This window comes from Pinus tabuliformis, chromosome 4_1, assembly GCF_031772625.1.
Source record: "Pinus tabuliformis cultivar Carrire ecotype Pingquan chromosome 4_1, CPIR1, whole genome shotgun sequence".
NCBI lineage: Eukaryota > Viridiplantae > Streptophyta > Pinopsida > Pinales > Pinaceae > Pinus > Pinus tabuliformis.
In genome coordinates this window covers 144,419,683-144,442,492 of record NC_142303.1, presented here as the reverse complement: position 1 = coordinate 144,442,492, position 22,810 = coordinate 144,419,683, and positions in this window count along the sequence as shown.

Genomic DNA, 22,810 nt, shown 5'->3' with positions numbered 1-22,810 from the left:
AATTGCAACAAGATCAGGTAGGAAGGCAATGCTTCGTACCATACATTATGAAAAAAGAATACTGCAACTTTACGATAGAAACCAAATATATGTTGTCCTATTTCTAATGAATTCCATGCTTGTCATATATTTTAGAACTCTTATTTCTGTCTAGAGTCTTATTAACAATCATGATAAAAATCAAATCTTTGTTGAAAAGGTGCAATTTCAAAAAAATTACCATAAGGTTCCTTCACCTAATGCAACAATCCTGCACCTACGTCACATAGTGCTTATTTAGAGGCAACCACAATCAATACACATTGTTTCCCATCAACGCCTGGTGAGTAATCATCACTGAGTAATTCATCACTCTAAATACCATAAAAAATTAAGTGAGTTAGGATACTAGAAAAAGGAGATAAAAATAGAACAAAATGACACCTTCCTAGACCGATCAGCAAATTGAACACTCTAAATTTGTTGTCATGTAGATGCGAAAGTAAATTTCTCCTTAATCCAATACAAAGAATTATCTCCATTAAGGGTACCACATCATTAAAGATTCCTAATTTTTTAAAGAAAAAACTCAAAGCATCATGCTCAAATCATCTTAAAACCATTATCCAAGAAATAAAATGATGAATTTTATGGAAAGAGAAAGATAACTGAGTAAGTCATAGTATGCAATTAACTTTAATACCATAGACATGGCCCTGCTGCCTGCAAGTGTCTATAACCTCGACGGGGATGTATTTTAGCCTAGCGAAATGCCTGTGTCCGACTTACTAGATATAGATTCAGAGTTAGCTTATTTGACCTTTTTTTTAAAATTAGATGAAGGCCACTGTCCTGGCTTGGTAACCAGCTGATGGCAGTGCCACTCACAAGAAATAACACGGATGAACAAGCTAGTTCATGATGAGACCTCCTGTCTTCCAGCTTTTCAGCTGAAAGCCATTACTTTGGCTTGGTGACCAGCAACAGTAATGTCATGCATGTTAGGTCTCATGATTGTGGTAGGTTGGCTCATCACGAGACCTCCTATACTCCCCTAAATATTTTATAAATTATGATTGTGATTAACCTTAAAGGTTACTTAATAAGTTGGGAGACAGATCTACTCCTTAAGAGTACGAGATGGCATGAAATTTTTTTAATGACTAATCATTACTGGCTAGTTCCTCTACCTTAAAGACTTATTAAAAATATCCTAGATAATGACTGAAGGATTCTTTAAGTTAATAATGCTAACATTCTCATGAATAGCTTATTATGATCTTTACAAGAGTGGTCCACCATAGGGGGCTCTCCAATAGTACCTTCTCGACAAAACTGAAAATATATATCTCATATGGAAACTTCGTTAGAGTGGTTAATCATGGTTAATTTTGAAAAATCATGAGGTATTAGAACAAATCATACTCAACAAGATTTGTCACAGATGTGTGTGTTAAGCACTGATGTGGATTAAAAGCAGTTTCAGTGATGCTTTGAAAGTCAAAACCCCAATTGCATTGTTGTAACAACTTTATTCATGGCATTTATTTCTTCTTCTACCCTACTATACCCTAAGAAGTGCAAGACTCCCTTTTAAGTATAGGAGGACTTCCAATGCAACCAAGTGCGCAACAAAATTCTGATTATACTCACACTTAGTTTTAAAGAATAAACTTCAAGACATACCAAAGTGTGAGAAACTAATTGCTTCAATTGATATGGTACCAAGAGTTTCTAAATGATGAGGAAATAAGGTGGCTTGATGACTACTCGAAACCAGGATTCGATGAAATCCACATATGTATGATTCTCCAACTGATGCAAGTCTTCCACAGTTCGATAGTCACTCTCCCAGAGGCAAAAATAATCTGGTGAAAGACAAAAGATAAATCCCTCAAATTCAGGCTCAAATATTTGATTTTCAAATTGAAAAGAATGGTTGAGAGAGATTCTAGGGTTTTGAGCTTCAACAACATTTCGAGAACAAGTTCCAATGAAATATTTCTCCTCTGGTGGTCTTTGAATGATAACTTCCTGGGGTGAATGTTCAGTAGTAATGGGGGAATTTTCCAAATTCATTCCCCTTCCAAACATGGAAGATGTAGTATTTTGTTCAACATGGGAATCAACTGGAAGAATAGGTGGTTCCAATTGTTGTGCAACCTCATGGTTTAGATTGGTTTATGATTTGGTTTAGGCTAGGGTTTTGGTTAATTCTTGGACTAAGGCTTGGGTTTGGAATGGGATTAGGGTTTGGACTAGGGTTAGGTCTAGGGTATGGATAAGGGTATGGACTAGGGTTAGGGTTTGAATGAGAGCTAGGGTATGGGTAAGGATAATGAGTAGGGTAAGGATTAGGATAAGTGGTATGGTATGAATTGAGGCTAGGGTAAGGTTACACATGTGGCTGAGACCATGGGGGAGGATATCTTAATGGTGCATTGGAAAGAAATTGTGGTTGTTGTTGGTGCTCATATGATTGAATTTGCATGGGAGATTTCCCTAGAGATAAGGATCCAAACGATTCTTGAGGCCATGGAGATATCCGGCTCGAGGATGAGGGCCACTATGACCATGCAATAGGATATTCGAGTGGAGGAGGATTAAAAGTTTGACATGAAATTGCAGGATTATAAACATGTTGAGAAACCTGCGCAAGAAAATAAGAATTATTCCTAGTATCAAATAATAAGGGGTTTTGAGTTATACCTGGTAGTCGATTTGACTCCTTACAATATTTCCTGAGTACCTTTAGTAATCCTGGTAGTAATGGGCAACGTTCCGTTAGATGATCCTCTTCACAAATTTTGCAAATTTTCAGGTTACTAAGTGGACACTTTCCAAGGAGGTGTTTCTTTCTACAGTTGGCACAAAAGATAAGTGGTGGGTTTTCATCTTGCTCCCACTCTTCTTGCAAATCATCCAATTTCGAAATTAGAGATTTAATGATATCATTTTTATGTTCAATCAAAATATTAAAATTTTCAATTGTTAATTCTTCATTGGATGAATTGTATGCCTTTGTAGCAGCATAAAGATTCCTCATTAGATGATTCCTCCAAATACCATTTTCTTGTTTTTAGCAAGCCAACTAGTACATTTGTTAGCACATGAATGGTGTATATGTTGGATGGGGGGTTCTTTCAACACCTGAAAAGCTCAAAAGATCAATTGCAGTAAAAATAACAAACCAATATTATAAACAAAGGAAAGCACACTTGCAGAAATTAAATAACCTATATTTAAAAAAAAAGTAACACACTTTGCAGTAAAAGAAATTTCTCATAAAAACTCAATTGCATTAAATCAAGCATCACACTTTGCAGAAAGAAAAAATACTCATAAAAACCAAATTGTAGTAAAAGAAACAAATCATGCATCACAATTTACAGTAAAGGAAATCACTCATTTGCAGAAAGGAAAGCCTTGCCTCTGAGCTCTTTGGGAATGTCATCCAGTATGCTTTAGTAAATAAGGGGAATCTCATTAATCTAGAAATTCAATTGCAAAGGGAAGGGAAAAACATGAAAAATCATTGAGGCTTATCCTTGAATGCCTCCCTGGCAAGGGCGCCAAAATTTCAGGTGGTATAAATGCAAGATTTACACCAACATTTAATTTGTCCATCCAGGTAAGTAAACTTAGTGGCGTAGCACAATATAAGCCAGAATACGACCTTAGGGATCTGTTAAATAAAAACCAAAGTCTTGCAAGAAATTCAAAAGGAGCATCATTCAGGAAAAATAAACAAGACTCTTTAAAGCAAACATACTCCGGGAATCTACTTCTAGCTCATCTTCTGGGTTGAGTTAACTCCTGCAATAAGTCTTCCTCAATTGTCCAAGGGACAAGGGAATGTAGGAACCATTCAAAAGAAAGAGATTCAAGAAATAAAGAATGCGAAACCTCTTAAAACATTATTTCTATGTTGCAAACATGAAATCACACAACAACTTCATTCCAACTAATCTAAGGAAATAATTGAATGCTTTAAGAAGAATCAAAATAATAATGCACTGCTTCTCTAAAAGAAAAATTAGTACATTAGTTGTAAGAGAAATATGAAAAAATAACCAATATATAATTCATTTTGTTTACTCTAATCTTATTATATACTTCCTTATAATATATGCAACATTGAATTATAATGAAGAATTATGTGAGCATTTTGTCAACAAGATTCACAATCTTTCCTTATGCTGATCCGAGCATCTGCTTGCAAAAGTGCAGGAATAAATGTTTTCCTGCAATAGTGCAGGAATAAATGTTTACCTGCAACAATGCAGGAATAAATATTTTTCTGCAAAAGTGCAGGAATAAATGTTTTTCTGCAAAAGTGCAGGAATCTGTCTCATATAATATTCAAAGGAAATTATGTGTATATGTTAAGTTAAGTTAACCTGAATTCTTGCTCAGCAATTAATTCACCATTTCATTCTGGAAATAAACTTTGTTATGCAACAATGAGATCAGGGTAGATCTTTGTAAGAATAAATAAGAGACGCAATTAAAACATTCATAATTTACTAAGTTCAGCCTTTACGAAAATACATCCAAAAGAATTGATATTAAACTTAAATAACCACATCAGTAAAACAAAGTTTGTGGAATGAAATTGAAAATGAAATGACTGAAAGAAGAGCTATAAAATGAAATTGCGAAATTATCTAAGATCACACTCACACCAAGCAAATTAAAATGCAGCAAATGAAAGTTAAGAGGTTTGGGGTAATGGAATGGTTGGTGGGCACAACCATCCAGCTCGTTGCGCTTGCAGTAATTTAAATCACAATCTTAGAACAATATAGAGAAACAAAATTACTCAAAAGTGATTGCCAAATAAACTCATTTTAGAGTAGAAACCAGAATTTAATGCCAAGAAAATTCATTTCTTAAGTCTTGTTATAGATTCAGTATGCTGGCATTATGATACAGGTGTTTTCCTTGATGGCAACTCACTCAAAGGTATGATACAGGTGGCAACTCAATCAGATGATAGATCATAGTACAACAAGTCAAGAGAGATATACTGTTAGGTCCCTATAATACTAGTGATTACCCCATTACTATTGTAGTTGTATCCCTTATTAATATTGTTGTGCCCCTATTGTCCCCATATTGTTATTACTGTGCCCCATAGAATCCCTCTATTGTTATTTTTTTGGCTTTATATTATTATTGTTAGGTTGGCTGGATTATATTGTGACTCCTTAGACTCCTATATATAGAAAGGAGGTTTTGTCATTTGAATCATCCAAGAATTGTTCATTTATGTAATGTAAAGGAGGTTTCCCCCTCGAAGAGGTTGAATTCTAAGGTGTTCATCTATCTTTTCTATCTTTACTTGAGTTGGTTTCATAACATTTGGTATCAGAGCATTGGATTCTAGGGTTTCATTGCTCCAAATAGGTCATCGTGGCATTTTCACTATCACTTTTTTTATGCAACGTTTCAGAAGCTTAAAAAAAAACCATTTGAGAAGAAATTGTGCTGAATCTCGGATCCAAATTTCAGAGCTTTTCGCACTATATTTGCGGAGATATGATCTAAGGAACTTGGTCTTTTTGCAGGCTCCTGAATTACATTCCAAACAGGTCACCTGGGGAAAATCATCATAACTTTCTCTCTGAGCATCGGATTGAAATTTCATAAGAAGGTACAAAAAGAGAACAGACTTTAGTTTCTTGTATATATTTTTCAGAGCCAAAGGTTGAAACAGTGACTCGTGGCACGTCGTACAAGTTCTACTGAACTAGTCTATAATTAGGTCATCTTGGGAGATTGTGCATAACTCTTCCTTGGAGAATCCAATTTGGATCAGACTGGTGGCATTAGAAAGAGGACACAGAGGGCTACTACAGATCGCAATTTCAAAACTGGATGATCCGAAATTGCAAAGATACATCAGATTCAATATCAAGCTTCTACAAAGTGAAAAAAGGTGTGTAGTTTTTTTGTAAATTTTTTGCATAAGCTTGGTTTCAAAAATTAGTTTGAATTGGTAATTGATGCCTCGAGGAAAGAAAATGCAAACACCTAGTAAGCAACCTGAAAGCTATAGCATGACTCATGAAGAAGAGGAAGAAATGCAACATGATATATCAAAATTACGAGACCAAGTGAAACAAGTGTCACTTGCACAAAAAGCAACAGAATCTAAGATGGATGGTTTAAGGAAAGATGTAGAAGCTAAGATGGATGGTTTAAAGAAAGGTGTAGAAGCTAAGATGGATTGTTTAAAGAAAGGTGTAGAAGCTAAGATGGATGGCATGGAAGCTAAGATGAAAGGCATGGACGCTAAAATTGATGGAATGGATGATAAGATGGAAGAATTGAAGATAAATATGAATAAGTTGCTACAAGAAATGGTCACTAATGGTGAAAGGGTAGTAAAGGAAACTCATGATGAGAAAAAAAGAAATGTTAATCATGATTCCATAGACTCTAATGTTGGATTGAAGACCCACCATATTTCGAAAATCGATATGAGGAAGTTTGATGGCAAGGATCCCGCAACATGGATATTACAGATGGAGCAATTTTTCGATCTCAATAATGTGAAAAACACACAAAAGGTACGTATTGCAACTTTATATTTGGAACCAAATCAGTTTGTATGGTATCAATGGCTTTGCTCTCATAAACAAATTATCACTTGGGCAATTTTTATGGAAGAATTGACAGCACATTATGAGGATACAAAAAGCAACACTTTTTTTAGCCAATTGATAAGTCTCAAACAAAAGGGTTCAATAATGGAGCACATTGAGGAGTTCCAAAAATTGAACATAAGGGTAGAAAATATTCCAGAGGAGCATAGGATTGATGTGTTCATAGGGAATTTAAAGGATAATATCCAACATGATGTTCGCCTTTGGGAACCTGATTCATTAGAGAAGGCATTCAGGTTAGCAAGAAAAATGGAAAGCAAAACTATGGCAACCAGGAAGCATACCACTCACAACTATAAAGATGGAAGTGTTGTTGCCCCTAGTCTTCCACAACCTATAAGGTTGACACCACAAAAATTGGAAGAAAAAAGAGCAAATGGGCTTTGTTACAGTTGTGATAGAAAATACACTAAAGGTCATAAGTGTGCTGAGAAGAAATTATTTTACATAGATTGTGAAGAGGAAGAAGAAAAGGAGCAAGAAAGGTAAAAAGAAGAGGATATACTCCAGGAACAAAGCCTAGATAAAGAAGAAATGAATCCGACCATATCTTGTAATGCATTGGCGGGAACTACCACTCCTCAAACCATCAAGATAGAAGGACAAATCAAGAAGAAAAAGGTAATAGTGTTGATTGATTCAGGAAGTACCCACAATTTTATTCATTGTAAGGTAGAAAAAGAATTGAATTTCTTCTTATATCCAACACCAGAGTGTCAAGTGATGGTTGCAAATGGAGGAACAATAAATTGCTCTGGAAAGTGCCATAATATCAAGCTATCCATGGGAGAATATGTATTGACTAGCCCAATGCTTTCCATTCCAATGGGAGGTGCTGATGTTGTACTAGGAGTCCAATGGCTACAATCCTTGGGTAAAATAGCTTTTAATTTTCAAGAACTTTTCATGAAATTTTCTGTGGAAGGAAAGGAAGTTGAATTAAGGGGTATTGCAAGGAAACCAGGAAAGATAATCAGCTCTAACAGTATGACAAAGCTTCTAAAAAAGGAACAAAGAGGTGTAATTGCACAATTATGTTCGCTAGATGTTTCCACGTTGGAATCATCTATTTCTCCAGATCTCCAAAAAGTATTGGACAATCATTCCAAGGTATTTGAGACTCCCAAAGGTCTCCCACCTATTCGTGATCATGATCATGCTATTCATCTGATTCCAGGAAGTGTTCCTCCAAACATCAGGCCATACAGATATCCCTATGCCCAAAAGAGTGAAATTGAACGTATGGTTGCAGAAATGCTAGAGGTTGATATAAATCAACCGAGTCAAAGTTCTTTCTCTGCTCCAGTAGTATTGGTGCACAAGAAGGATGGATCATGGTGCATGTGTCCAGATTATAGGGAGCTCAACAAGCTCACTATTAAAGATAAGTTTCCCATTCCTATCATTGATGAATTACTGGATGAATTGCATGGATCAATTTACTTCACCAAGTTGGATCTTCATTCAGGATATCATCAAATCAGAATGAAGACTGAAGACATTCCGAAAACAACATTTAGAACTCATGAGGGTCATTATGAATTTTTAGTCATGCCTTTTGGCCTTGCCAATGCACCTTCAACATTTCAAGGTTTGATGAATTCCATTTTCAAACCATTCCTTAGAAAATTTGTGTTAGTATTTTTTGATGATATACTAATCTACAGCAAGTCTTGGAAGGATCATGTTAAACATGTTGACAGGGTGCTACAACTATTGGAGGAGAAACAATTATATGCAAAAAGATCCAAATGTTTCTTTGGAGTACAAGAGGTGGAATATCTGGGTCATATTGTATCTCATAAAGGAGTTAAGGTAGACCCTAGCAAAATTAAAGCCATTAAGGAGTGGAAAATCCCCACATCCATAAAGCATCTACGAGGGTTTCTCGGGTTGACAGGGTATTATTGCAAGTTTGTTAAGAATTATGGGAGAATAGCAGCACCTCTAACAACATTATTGAAGAAAGATGCATTTTCATGGACTCCAGAAGCAACATAGGCCTTCGAGCATCTTAAAGAGGCAATGTGCCAAGCACCGGTCTTAGTTACACTAGACTTCACAAAAACCTTTATTGTGGAATGTGAAGCTTCAGGAAATGGAATTGGTGCTGTTTTAATGCAAGATGAAAGACCCATTGCTTTTGAAAGTCATCCAATCAAGGGAAAGTTCTTACAAAAAACTATTTATGAGAAGGAAATGTTGGCAATACTCCATGCACTTAAGAAATGGCGACCCTACCTAATGGGAAGACACTTCAAGGTAAAAATGGATCATGATAACCTTAAATACTTTTTAGAACAAAGATTATCCTCTAAAGAGCAACAAAAGTGGGTCACAAAGATGTTGGGTTATGACTTTGAAATCATCTACAAAAAAGGGAAGCAAAATGCGGTGGCAGATGCACTCTCAAGAAAGGATGAGGAAGTGGAAGCATTGTTGTGTGTCATTTTTATTATCCAACCAGATTGGATAAACGAAGCAAGGGAGGAATGGAAGAATGAAAAAGAAGTGTGGGCACTTATTTGAAAGTTACAACAAGACTCCAGTACGTCTGATACATTTAGTTGGAAAAATGATTCGTTATGGTACAAAGATCGCTTATACCTCTATAAGAATTCCTAGCTAAAACAAAAGATTCTTATGGAATTGGACACTTCTCCCTTAGGAGGGCACTCAGGATTTTTAAAACCTTACCACAGGGTTAACAAGGAATATTTTTGGGAGGGCCTTAAATCAGATATTCAAAAGTTTGTGGCGGAATGTTTGGTTTACCAACAAAATAAAGTTGAAACAATTAAGACACCAGGTCTATTACAACCTTTATCCATTCCAAGCCAACGTTGGGAGGAGGTTTCAATGGATTTTATCACAGGTTTACCCAAGTCTGAGGGAAAGAGTGTCATCATGGTGGTAGTTGACAGACTTACTAGGTATGCACACTTTTGTGCATTATCACATCCATTTAAAGCCAGTACAGTCTCTATTGCATTTATGGAAACAATTCAAAAGCTACATGGAAACCTAAAGATTATTGTAGGTGACAGAGATCCCATTTTCACTGGAAATTTTTGGACAAAATTATTTTCTTGTCTTGGTACTCAGTTAGCTCATAGCTCATCTTATCATCCTCAATCTGATGGGCAAACTGAGATAGTAAACAAATGTTTGGAAGGATATCTTCGTTGCTTTGTATCTGATAAACAGACACAATGGTTCAAATGGTTACCTCTGGCTAAATGGTAGTATAACACTTCCTTCCATACAGCAACAAAAATGACCCCATTTATGGCACTTTACGGATATCAACCACCATCCATCACATCATATTTAAGAGAAAATTCTAAGGTTAAAGCAGTAGAACATCACATCGAACATCAACAACAAGTCCTCCAACTCTTAAAGGATAACCTCATGTTGGCACAGAATAGAATGAAACAACATGCAGATCAACATCGCAGCGAAAGAAGTTTTGATGTAGGTGATTGGGTATTCCTACGGCTACAACCACATAAGCAAATGTCCATTAAGCAAGCTAAGAAGGATAATAAATTATCACCAAAGTATTATGGTCCGTGCAAGGTGTTGCAAAAGATTGGTACTATGGCATACAAATTGGAGCTTCCTGAAGCTTCTCGATTGCACCCAGTTTTCCATGTTTCATGTTTAAATAAGGTTATAGGTGACAAGCTCCCAGTTCAAAAAATATTGCCAGAACTTGACGAGGAAGGAAAAATTATATTGGAACCAGAAGCAGCCACAGAAATAAGAACTCTACAGTTACGAAATCGATCAATTTCGGAGTATCTTATCAAGTGGAAGAACTTATCTACTGAAGATTCCACATGGGAGGATGAGAATTTTATACAGAAGCATCCAAAACTACTCAAGCATTGAGGACAACACTTTTTTAAAGGAGGGGGGCATGTTAGGTCCCTATAATACTAGTGATTACCCCATTACTATTGTAGTTGTATCCCTTATTAATATTGTTGTGCCCCTATTGTCCCCATATTATTATTACTGTGCCGCATAGAATCCCTCTATTGTTATTTTTGTGGCTTTATATTATTATTGTTACGTCGGCTGGATTATATTGTGACTCCTTAGACTCCTATATATAGAAAGGAGGTTTTGTCATTTGAATCATCCAAGAATTGTTCATTTATGTAATGTAAAGGAGGTTTCCCCCTAGAAGAGGCTGAATTCTAAGGCGTTCATCTATCTTTTCTATCTTTACATGAGCTGGTTTCATAACATATACACATGTTAACCTTGATGAAAGTGTGTATACATGCGGATGATCAGAACAGAATATGCGTATATGTACACACGCAGGTTCACAGGAGGAAGGGTGCGTACATGTCGGAAAACTAAGTTTTGGTCCGTGGTATTTGATCCATGGTATTTTGGTATTGGTCCATGGCATTTGGTCCGAAGTGTTGACCCCAAGTATTGGGTCCAAGGTATTGGTTCTAAGTGGTTTTGGACCATGGTATTGAAAGAGGCCTAAACCTATATAAGGAGAAGATCACTAGGCCAAGGGGTGGAAGTGTAAGTGATATATCTGATGAAGTGTGAGATCTAGTATGATGGTTATGGGTTTGTGATGCTTTGCTTGATCTGAACCAAGGATGCATTCATGTGGATGATGATGAATGATGGATCGAGATCTTAAGGCTTGGAATGTTTATCATTATATGGTTTGATTATGGATAGACTAGATCTGAATTATTGACGCATGTTTTATTGTATGTTATGATCTGGGTACGACTCATGTCTGGAACAGCTGCAAAGTTATGAGTAAATATTTGCAGATCTGTACGTGGGTTGGCTTTGGTGAAAGCGTGTATGTACGCTAGTTTGGTTCTTCATAGTAGCATTATGAGATATGATATTTGAAGTTGCAGTTGGATTTGGTTATTGTTGCAGAGTCATGTTGTCTGTTCTATGTTTTGGTGACTTTGTTGTTGGCAGGGTTTCAGTGTTTTAGTAATGGGTGATTCAGAGATTGATGATGCAGGTGTAGTTGATGGGTGTATAGCTGTGATGACTAATTTTGTGCTTCAATGTTGTTGCTGGATCCAGTATGAAAATTTATGAAACGTGGTCCCTGGAGGAAGAAATAAGATCGTAGAGTCCTGTAGGCCGGCGCCTACGTACTGGTAAACATATTGACCAGTACAAGAGCCAGGGGGCTGTAGCTCCCTTCCAGGAGTAGCTAGAAAATGAGTGAAGGTTGGAGCCTTCAGTAGGCCGACGCCTACGTACTAGTAAATGGATCGGCTAGTACAAGAGCTAAGGGGGTTGTGGCTCCCTTCCAGGAGAAACTGGAGAACGAGAGAAGGTTGTAGTCTTCTGCAGGTAGAAGCCTGCGTACTGGTATAAGACTGCACCAGTACATAAATATTGTAAACAGAAGTTTCTTATTAAAGGAAGATAGAGACGAATTGTAGCAGGTGGTTTTCACCCACATTGGGTTTCCACCTTATATCATGGTGTTCATGTGTGCTCCTTATTTGTGATGATCTGTTCTGTTTTACTACACCTGTTTACTATTAATATGGTTAATAATGTTCTGATGAACTCATTAAGGACCAACTAACTAAATCATAAGTTTATTGGATATACGCTTGTTGCATTACACACAGTTGCGTATACACATGGTTTGCCTTAACTTAAGTAGCGTATATGAATCTGAATAAGGAAATGAAAAATTTATATTGATTTGATAATACTGATTCACCCCCTCCCTCTCAGTATTATTTCCAACAATTGGTATCAGAGCAGGTCCTTTGGTAGAAGCTTGATCGCTTGAAGTAGATCCATAGAACAATGGGAAAGAAAGCACGTCGAAAGAAGAAGACAGCTCAAGGGAACAATGACAACCTGCCATTGAGTGGAAGCAAGTATTCAGATCCTGAATTACCTTAGATTGAAGATGGACAAGCAAATGAAGCATCAAATAAAATCATAGATCAACAAGATCTACCTAGCAAAAGGGAGAGTGCCCTCAAAGAAGAAATTATCAGCTTAAAAGCTCAGATGGAATGTGCCTTCAGAGTTTGTCAAATGCTACAAGAGCTGAATGAAGAACAAGAAAAGGAGATTCTCAAACTAAGGCAACAAATGGAAGAAGGAAGAAATGCTGAGAAAATTTTGAAGAAGCAATGTCTGGAAAAGGAAGAACAACATCAGGTTGAGGTAAATATCTTGAAAGTTAAATTAGAAGAAAAGGATAAACTATTACGATCTCAAGACAGCACTAAGATTTTGGATGATATTTTTAGTAGTCAAAGGTCGCCTGCTATCAAAACTGGTCTTGGTTTTTATGAATCTGTTGAATGTGAATCTAGCTCACAAGGTGAGGCAAGGAACTCTAATGAGAAATATAAAATCATCAACAAAGAGATGAGAGGACAACCCCATCAACAGCCAAGGAAAGAAATTCCTCAAAGAAATTTTTTTGCTCCTAACTGTGGAAGTGATAGACGATTATTTCCTCCGATGAATAATGTTGAATGTTATGTATGTCATAATCTTGGACATGTCGCAGTGAGATGCAGCAGTAGAATGGTTCAAGATTGTCACATAGAAAGATCATCATGTTCCATGTACTTTAAGGGATATTGTTTTGCTTGCAATATGTTTGGTCACAAAGCCATTGACTGTCTTAGAAGGAATATGAAACATGTAAGATGTTATGCATGTAACAAGCTCAGAGACATAGCAAAGGAATGCAAGAGAAGATTTTGGGAACCATACCAAAAGGAGAAAACATCATCATAGTTAAAGATATGGAAGAAAAAGGAAGTACAACTAGAAAGATGTGGCATAGCAATGACAGACTCAGAGGAAGCTGGAAGTGTGGAACATCGGTGTTCTAAATCTCATACATAGGTATAATGAAGACAAGTCACATATATACACGAGTTAGATGCTCCACAGTCGCGTATATGGAGCTCTGAAGAAAAACAGTAGAACAGACTCAGGAAATGGTTCTGTCATGGTATATGATGGTTGGCACAGGCTCAGGGGGAGCATATGCTTCAAATAATGCGTTGTTGCCATTATGGTTAGAAGTCCTTGGTGATGATGCTTATTGACATGTCTTGCTACTGATTTTTGATTGACCAAGAGAATGGATTGTAGGTTAAGATGCTTATAGTGCAGATCACATAGTGTATGATAGCTTCTGATAACTGTCATGGTCTTGGTGAGTCATATGATGTATCTTGTTACCCCACTATGCATGGGATGGATGATGTAATGGTTCTTGTGCTTGAGTCAAAAATGGTGTATCCCCACTTGGTTGGGAGATTGATGTATGTATGAGTCTTTAGGAAGGTCATTGGCAATGTATGTATAGAGTCATGTTATGCTTTTGTAGACCTTTCATGTGCTCAGGGGGAGCATGGACAGATTGGTACATCTTGGCATGTACAAAGGGGCCGCTCAATCAGAAACTTCAGCATGTACTCAGGGGGAACATGGACATCAGAATGTATATCAAAGAAGAGAATATCTTGGTCCACCCTTTGCCCTTGATGTCAAAGGGGGAGAGTGACTTGGTGTGGTGGTTGCCATCAAGTCCAAAGGGGGAGATTTTTGGAATTATGATACAGGTGTTGTCCTTGATGGCAACTCACTCAGAGGTATGATACAGGTGGCAACTCAATCAGATGATAGATCATAGTACAACGAGTCAAGAGAGATATATATGCATGTTAACCTTGATGAAAGTGCATATACATGCGAATGATCAGAACAAAAGACGTGTATACATACACACGTAGGTTCACAAGAGGAAAGGTGTGTACATGTCGGAAAACTAAGTTTTGGTTCGTGGTATTTGATCCATGGTATTTTGGTATTGGTCCATGGTATTTGGTCTGAAGTGTTGACCCCAAGTATTAGGTCCAAGGTATTAGTTCTAAGTGGTTTTGGACCATGGTATTGAAAGAGGCCTAAACCTATATAAGGAGAAGATCATTAGGCCAAGGGGTGGAAGTGTAAGTGATATATCTGATGAAGTGTGAGATCTAGTATGATGGTTATGGGTTTGTGATGCTTTTCTTGATCTGAACCAAGGATGCATTCATGTGGGTGATGATGAACGATGGATCGGGATATTAAGGCTTGGAATGTTTATCATTATATGGTTTGATTATGGATAGACTAGATCTGAATTATTGACGCATGTTTTATTGTATGTTATGATCTGGGTACGACTCATGTCTGGAACAACTGCAAAGTTATGAGTAAATATTTGCAGATCTGTACGTGGGTTGGCTTTGGTGAAAGCGTGTATGTACGCTGGTTTGGTTCTTCATAGTAGCGTATGAGATATGATATTTGAAGTTGCAGTTGGATTTGGTTATTGTTGCAGAGTCCTGTTGACTGTTTTGTGTTCTGGTGACTTTGTTGTTGGTAGGGTTTCAATGTTTCACTAGTGGGTGGTTCAGAGATTGATGATGCAGGTGTAGTTGATGGGTGTATAGCTGTGATGACTAATTTTGTGCTTCAATGTTGTTGTTGGATCCAGTATGAAAATTTATGAAACGTGGTCCTTGGAGGAAGAAAGAAGATCGTAGAGTCCTGTAGGCCGGTGCCTACATATTGGTAAACATATCGACCAGTACAAGAGCCTGGGGGTTGTAGCTCCCTTCCAGGAGCAGCTGGAAAACGAGTGAAGGTTGGAGCCTCCAGTAGGCCGGCGCCTACGTACTAGTAAATGGATCGGCTAGTACAAGAGCTAAGGGGGTTGTAGCTCCCTTCCAGGAGAAACTGGAGAACGAGAGAAGGTTGTAGTCTTCTACAGGTAGAAGCCTGCGTACTGGTATAAGACTGCACCAGTACATAAATATTGTAAACAACAGTTTCTTATTAAAGGAAGATAGAGACGAATTGTAGCAGGTGGTTTTCACCCACATTGGGTTTCCACCTTATATCATGGTGTTCATGTGTGCTCCTTATGTGTGATGATCTAATCTGTTTTACTGCACCTGTTTACTGTTAATATGGTTAATAATGTTTTGATGCACTCATTAAGGATCAACTAACTGAATCATAAGTTTATTAGATATACGCTTGTTGCATTACACACAATTGCGTATACACATGGTTTGCCTTAACTTAAATAGCGTATATGAATTTGAATAAGGAAATGAAAAAGTTATATTGATTTGATAATACTAATTCACCCCCCCCCCCTCAGTATTATTTCCAACACAGTAAATAATGCAGCGTTGAATCCAATGGTCCCCTCCAGGGATCATCCCACTAGTGCGCAGCTCCTCCTTCCCTGCACAACAAGATCTAGCTCCTTCTTCTGCAAATGAAATACAATTTACAAAATACAAACTCTCATCCTCGCACCTACGTAGCTCCTCTCTTTTATATTGGTTTTTACATGATAGTTTCTTTAGAAAATAACATGGGGATTGAATCCCAACTGATATTCATCAATAGAATATCAGTACAACCATTTACCCATTAAAGGAATGAAGATCTGGCATGAATTTCCCAAGTCTGGTTGTTTTCTACACATCTGGAAAAATCGATTTTTTTAAGAAAATAACTCCAAAGAATTTTGTGTATCTCCTTAACCATTATGAATTTCAGAAAACTGTTTGGAGGAAATCTAGCTTGTTATATTTTCAACAATAACCTCTCTCATAATTTTCTGGTTCAAATCCATTGCCTTGGAAATCATGCCCGAAAATGACTATTTGAAATCTGAGATGCTAAAATTCTAGAAAAACAATCTATTGTTAGCAAATTGCCTCAAAGAACGTTATGTAACTTTTATACCATTATGAATTTTAGAAATCGGTTTGAGGCTTTTTCAATTTGCTATACTGGAACCAAAACCCATGTTCTAGAATTTCTTCATTCACCTTCACCTGCATGAAAAACGAGGTAGAAGTTGGCAGTTTGGAAACTACTGTGAATTTGGGGCTAAGGCATTATTTATTGTCTAAACATAAATCCGTACGACCTGGGTGTATCTTAGCTTATGTTAAAGTGTTCAAAAACCATTTTGAACAAAAACCTCTTTCATGTTTCCCTAGAGATGTGTCAATGTATGAAAGCCCCAAATTAGTGTAGGCATGTTGGTGCATGCAGAGCTAGTGCACGAATGTTGGTGTAGGCACAACTGGTATAGGAACTGCTACTACAGGAATGTTAGCACTTGCCACAAAAGAGCTTGACATTAATGATATTTTCACATTAAATTAAAAAACAAGAAGAGTTCATAGATCAATAACTGTCAGCTCTAATGCGTCTAAATGATAACTTAATAATGCGTAAAACGAATAATAATGATTATAGACACTTAGCACAAACATAAAATTATTTAGGTAAATCATGAAAATTTTGACAAAATGGAGGCTCAAAACCTGATTTTCCATCCTCAATTGAATAGGAGACCACTACAGCATAGGTCTCCCTATACTCTCCCATGTCTGTTTAGGCAAAACATTCGTGTCGAACCCTAGATCCAGAATAACTTGGTCAATTTCATATTCTCCTATCTACATTGTGAATCTCATCTCTCATCCCGTTCTTTCCTTATGATTACCAATCTTATTGACCACACGTGGGGCATGAGGAGTATTACCAACACAGTTATTGATCAACTCCTATAATCCCTTGATGACCTTGCCATCTTGAAGAAACTTCATACAGGTCTTCAAAAATGTAGTAAGAATGGAAGGGTCCATTTCTTCAGACTGGTTATCTTGACTTCCTGAGGTAGAAGCCTCAGCAGAGGTTTTCTTTGCTTCCATGAAGGTTTCCTTCATGTGCTCCAAATCAAAGCCGACCTCCTTTTCTAGAGCTTTGTAGACCCATTCAACTTCTTCAGGCTTCTTTCCCTTGTCTTTGCCAGTTGTCATTCCACTTCGTAACATGATGTTCACATTAAGATCCTCTTCGTGGGGTTTAGCCCTCATCATTTGCAGATTCTGGGTAGGCTACTATGGTTGTGCCCCTTTTTCACATATCTTAGCTAATAATACATGGCACTCTTTTGTCGCGTGGTCAAACTGAGTGCAATATCTTTATGACAGGCACGTCGGGTTCATGCAGTCTCATGAGTAGTGACCAAGTCCCCCACAGCTGTAGCAAATCACCTATCCTCGACCTCTACCAGGTCCTCCTCCACCTCGGCCCCACCCACGCCCCTGAAATCCTCCTCACGCTCCCCTAGGGAATTGATCCGAATGCCGTGTTTCTACCTGCACTCTCTATCTGGGTGTTCTATCATCATTAGCTCATAAATACAACAATTATGCTCATCATGACGCACCAATTGACAGAAGTTGCGGAAGAGTTATTGCGGTGTTTGTACAAATTTCTGGAGCAAGTGAGAATTGTCTATCACATGTTTTCTAGCCACCTGACAGATAGCACACCATAGTGCAGGCCCTGTACTTGGCCTTGCTTGAGCTTCCAAACGTAGAGGCATTGCCCTCCTTTTGCAACATAATTCATGAAGATGGGGAAGTGATCTTTGTCTTGCCCCTCGCTTTTACATTTCAGGCATCAAACTTCTTCGCGCACAACTAGCTGAATTTCTCTATCTTTCCTGAGACTTTGAAACTCTAGGCAAAGGTGCTACAACTACGCGTGAATCTGCTGAACCCCAAAACTAACATCTTGCATCTGCATCTCATGCAATCTCATTTTGATCTCCAAGGATTCTTCCCGGGTCTCAATATTTTTTTGTGATAAAGCAACCCTCAGATGAGGCAAGTAATCATTTGCAATTCTCCCCATCTGTAAGATTCATGTTGGCTTCATGGATCGTGCACTTCAATCTCTGATCTAAATCCTAGGGTGTCTCGCCAGGCTTCATCATGATCTCCTTGAATCCAACAATTGATTGAGCTTCAGACTTAGGCCTACTGAATTCCTTATTCAGCGTGGTCTGAATATCTGGTAATGAAGCCATCGGGTTATCAGTGCAATACTTAATGTAACATGTCAGCGCATGTTCTTGTAAAGCGGTGAAATTTTTTTTTTCTTCATCTAATTGTCTGTTATACCTTGAGCCTCCCATACAGCCTTCACGGTGAACCAAAACTGCTTTGGGTCCTCTATTCTCTAAAACTTGAAAATGGAAAGCTTTACTACATTCTCCATATTGAATGGTGGATATGTGGGCGAAAGTGTATGCAGTGGAGGTGAAGATGGAGGTGGAGTGGGTGGAACCATTGTCTTATCAACTGAACAATGCTTTGCAGAGAAGCATATGCTGCTTCCTCGTCATCACTTAGAGGAGGTCCAATCATCGACCTATATTCAAGGCCTATTTTCCCTCTGTACCTGAAGATCTTTCCACTTCATGTAGCTCCAAACATTAAGGTAACTACATAACCTACTTTTCGCACAAGATAATCTTAATCCAACTATTTAAAGACCTTAAATACTTACCTCACGATCCCTTAAAGAAGTGGTGCTTTGCTTCGTTGTAACTTACTGAAGTATTGACCACAAACTCTGTTACAAATCCTCCTATGATATGATGAGCCAGTGATCGACAGTGTGGCGCAGGTAAATTCTCAGTGCAGACACAAACAATTCCTCTAGCCCGAGAGAGCGGGTCTAGCCACAAACAAACAATCTATGGAAAATATCCTTAAGCTAGAATCAATTAAGGGGGCCTACCTCTTAGAACGTTATTCCGCTTGGTGATGATCCTACTTCCTCACTCCAGCTATCTTTTGTTTCCTTCCTTCGAATACCTGAAACAAGAAAACAACAAATAACATGCAATATTGTATTCAGCCTACTTAATAGGTAAAGGAACATTAATCCATAAAGATGTAAAATTACACTTCATGTAGGAAATCAATCGATAGTTGCATTAACATAAATCAAAAAGAGAATACAACCAGTGCCTTGATGTTGATGGTCTACTCCAACGTATCCGAGTTCCCACACTTCTGCTAGCACTTCATGGATAGCCCCAACAATGGAAGTTTTAAGGCCTCTTTCCCTCTAGTCTCAAGCCAAACCAAAATCACATTATTCTCCTTCAAACACACACTAGAAAGATACAAGCTATAAATGACTTGTTGGTTATTCAAACTTTCTCCAAAACTCCAACTAGCTTTTTCTTGGGAAAAAGAGAGGTTTATATAGCTTGGATGGATGTGAGATAGTTCCTCTCATCATGGGAGGAGGTCTTATGTCTTGAGGTTATTCCATACTAATAGAGGAAAGGAGCCCAAACTGATTTCCTCGGCTTTATCCAGACCAACCATCTACCAGACTTCTGTTACGAATCTTCTAGAGATAGAAGCTTCGGCTTCTTATTTTAAAACCCTTCCAAAAGAGGATCGAAGCGACTGGAAAAGGGCTCAGTCAATCCAATCGGTGTGAGGGTTAGTTTTAACCTCTATAAATCAGTGCCAGGAGAAAACTAGTCAGTAGCGTTGTTGGTTTTGTGGGCCCTGACCCAGGTTCAACGTTAGTCAGCCAAACAAATCTCTAAACTACTGGCCCTTTCGACATCAGCTCGTAGAGTGCGGACCGAAGTCTCACTCGAAGCAATATGGGGGGATGTTGGAACCAATTTTCTGCAGCCTTAGATGGTCATGATGTCAGTTTACATCCCCTAGTCCTGCCTTCGCACAGGTCGCTAAGCCTTAGGGCTTATCGATCTACCCTTTATCCTACCCTTCGGTACCTCCACAAATGTGTACGACTGAATTTCACGTAGCCCTAACTAGCGGTTCAGGTAATTTTGCACTTCTATGATGATGTATTACATACATTCCCAAGTTATCTCAACTATTTACTTATTCTACTAATCAATTAAAATTATCGTCACCTAAAATGATATTCTTACTTGAGTTCAATTAACAAATATAATCACATACATTTGCACATCAAATGAGCATTGTAATATAACCCAAATCGTAATGCAATATAATCAAATGCATTAACAGAGACTAAATACACAATAATTGAAAAATACTTCTCTTTATTGATATCTCTTGTTCAATACAGACTCTATCCACCTTTCGCACACAATTGCAGGGGTCCACGCACTCAGCTGTAGATCTCTACCCTAGGCCTCTGCACACTTAGTTGCAGAGCCTCTACCTACGCTAAGACCCAAGAATACTTAGAAATTATCCACGCTACTCTACTACTAACTCTTTTCTTCTTTTCTTACTACCTAGACTTTACTTACTTAGCTCATTTTTATACAATCCCATGGTCTACAAACCATGGGTAGATATTTACAACCAACTTGACACTTTACAAAATAAGGGTAGACAACCCTTTATGACTCTTGACACCTTTCATGCTCCGTGACCACAAAGTGCAGAGACTTTACAACTTTCTTACAAAATTGTCCCAAAACATGGGCTTTTAGCCCTAAAATTGCTCTTGGGGGAACCCATTCCCAATAGGCCCCAACACAAACATGGTGACTCACCCTCGAGTCACTATGTTGGTGCGGACATCTTAGCGTGAAGACCTCCCAGCTCGACCTATATGACTACTACCTTGGCGGTGCACTGCACAACTGCCTGCTTCACTTCCTCGACCAATTGCTCTGTCACTGGTCCTGAACTGACAGCATGAAACTTCTGCTGAGTCGCCTGCAGACTAGAAATCTTGCCTTTAATGGAGTCTATGACCAAATAGGCCTTTTCCAACGAAGGCTTCAAGCGCGCCTTCAACACTACCTCTTTGTGCTGTGCTGCATCTACTTGTTCCTTCAATGTTTTGGCCTCCTGCAGCTTCGCAAGTTTTTGTGTGAGGGCGACAATGCGCGTTGTTCCTTTTACCTTGTCATAGCACTATTGTAGTTCTTGCACCTCTGTCTCCAACCATTGTACATTAGGATCTTCTTGCAAACTGGTCAGTACTTCGAATGACTGTTCAAATACCCTGGTGTAGTATGTTACTACACTATCTACTGCTGTTGTTGCCTCTATGACAACGATTGGACACTTCTCCTTTACTTCTGGCAGAGTTGAAGGCTGGGCCTTCAATTGTAACTCGGAAATCTCGAGGTTCAGCTCCAGCTGAACCTTACCCAACTCTGTGCAAGTTTCACGCACCCCTATAGCAAGTTTGTGGACTTCTTCATCTGCCTCCGCATCCTCAGGAATGGCCAATTCAGGGACAATTCGATAGGCTTCCTTCATGGCCTTAATCATGCATTGATTTGTGTTGGTAAGTTCCACCATGGAAGTGAGGGTGGTATCTAGTTGTAAGGCCATCTGCACATTATTGATCTTCTAATCACTGATCACATGCAAAGTGTGTTTTTCGCGGGCCCTCAGCTCCACGATCACCCCATCCTATAGTAGGTGGAGAGCCTCACCAGGAATCACTGCCAAGTTCAACCCTACTCCCTTGAGGGCACTGAAAACGAGCCTGTAAACTTCGATCTCTGTGGTCAGTGCTCCCTCTGGTAGCACTATCACCTGGGATTCCTTTGCATGCAGCATCCTCGCGGCTTCTGAAGTACCAATGGCGAGGGTGGTGGACACCGCACCGGTCTGTGATGCACGGCTCTGTAGCTCATGCAGACCCGTCTGGATGGCCCCCAATACTTTCTACTGCTGTTGCTCGAATTGTTGTAGCACCGTATCTCTAATGTCATTCAAATCTCCCTTTGTCAGGGTGATTGGGTCTAGCAACATCTTACTAGCTTTGGATTTCTTCCGCAGCCCAACTTTTTCCTATCCTCTTGGATGCTTGATACGGAATGATGGTGTATCCGGGTCCGCTCTGTGTTTGCTTCTTCCTCTGTTTCGGGCGAGGGTGACCTCGCACCTTTGTTAGAGCTGCACTCTGTTCTTCTTGTCTACTCTTCCACCTTCTGTGTGGCATCGCGCTCTGCCTGGGCCTTAGCATCAGCCTCCTTCCACCTATTCTCAGATAGCTGCACCATCTTGAGCTTGGCCTCCTCCTTTTTGCGATGAGCGGAGGACTTGCTCGATCCCACCACCGACTCTGAGGAAATGTGCCACTTTGCCAGCCAGCAATCAAGAATTGCATCGATCACATTGTCAGTTGCCAAGTAAGGCAAGTCATGCCACTTCTGCTCAGGGTCCTTCTGTGCCCTGATCGATACACAGTGAAAGTCTACCTTGAACTCCACGTACTCCTATAGTTTGGAAAAC